The sequence below is a fragment of the Octodon degus genome, unplaced genomic scaffold (assembly GCF_000260255.1).
Source record: "Octodon degus isolate 3935 unplaced genomic scaffold, OctDeg1.0 scaffold00272, whole genome shotgun sequence".
Taxonomy (NCBI): Eukaryota; Metazoa; Chordata; class Mammalia; order Rodentia; family Octodontidae; genus Octodon; species Octodon degus.
Window position 1 is genome coordinate 1,578,405 of NW_004524848.1, and position 1,578 is coordinate 1,579,982.

Sequence of the window (1,578 nt, forward strand, 5' to 3'; positions counted from 1 at the left end):
AAACGTGAGATTTATTGCCAAATAACCAGAGTCCATGCATAAGGCATGAATAATATGGACACTTGATATTGAACAGATGTGGTTGTGTCTAATCTGAATCTAGATAATTAAATACACTGTGTAATGTAATGGACATACTTAGGGCATTTTTGTGAAATACAGATACGATTTTGAATTTTGGTGCCTGCAATCTACAGTTATGTATCAATGTGGTTCAAAATGACAGGATTTCATTCTTTGGTATGGCTGAGTAGGGTTCCACTGTTTATATACCTCACATGGTCATCCATTCATCAGTTGGTGAACACATTGGTTGTTTCCACTTCTTGGCTATTGTGACTAGTGCTCCAATGAACGTAAAGTGCAGACAGCTCTTTGACATAGTGATTTCCCTTCCTTTAGTTATATTCCTTTTGTCTCAGTTACTTTTCTCTCATTGTTGAGCAAACTACCCAACACCCAGGGTTAAAGGAGGAAAGGTTTATTTAGCTCACAATTTATTTCAGTCTGTACTCTGCTGGCTCTAAGGCAGAGTGGCACATGGCAGAGGGCAATAGTTCATAGTAGTGGAAAACAGGAAAAACATCAGGAGCAAAAAGGAAGGGGAGGGAGAGAGAGAGGGGAGAGAGAGAGAGAGAGAGAGAGAGAGAGAGAGAGACTCTTTCTTTTATGTTGTATGCATGTAAACTACCCCAGGGAGGGTGTAGCCCACACACCTATAATCCCAACACTAGGCCATGAATCAATCACAAACTCTATAAGCCCACCTCATCGTTGAACTTTATGTTCACTGGAGTACTAGTCACAATGGCCAAGAAATGGAAACAACCTATGCGTTCATCAACTGACGAAAGGATAAAGAACATTGAGGCATACAAACAATGGAACCCTACTCACCAATACTGAAGAATGAAATCCTGTCATTTTGAACCACACTGATATAACTGTAGATAATTAAGTAAAATATACCAGGCACAGACACAACTAGATACAAACCATAACATCCCAGGATTGTAATTGCTGGTCCATGTGGTTGCCCTATTTTTAACTTTTTGAGAAATGATTTCTGTGTCTCATTGTTCCGAAAACTCCTGGCCTCAGGTTATTCTCCTGCCTCAGCCGCCCAGGTAGCTAGGGTCATAGGTAAATCTGCCATGCCCAATTTGTTTTTAATTTTTTTGAGAAATCTCCTTACTATAGAAAACATTTACTATTGACTATGTACTTTTTTATGGCAAGACTTTAATAACATGACAAAATATTCTTTTTTTAACTTTTTAAACTGAAAATTTTAAAATAGTAGATTATGTATCATGTGGATGAAATAGTTATGTTTGAAATTGAAAGCCAGTGACAATTACAAGATAGAAGGTATGTACCAATCAAAAGTTTTTATTTTTTATTTCTTACTCATTTTAATGCGAAAAGAAAATACCGATGAAACAGCTTCAAAACAGGTTAACAGTACAGTTACAAAAATTAATAAATTGCATGTTATTGTTTTCATAATAGTTATTCAGAGGACAAGATGTAGACATGATATCTTGTCTAAGCAATATCAGTAAAAACATTTCTTCT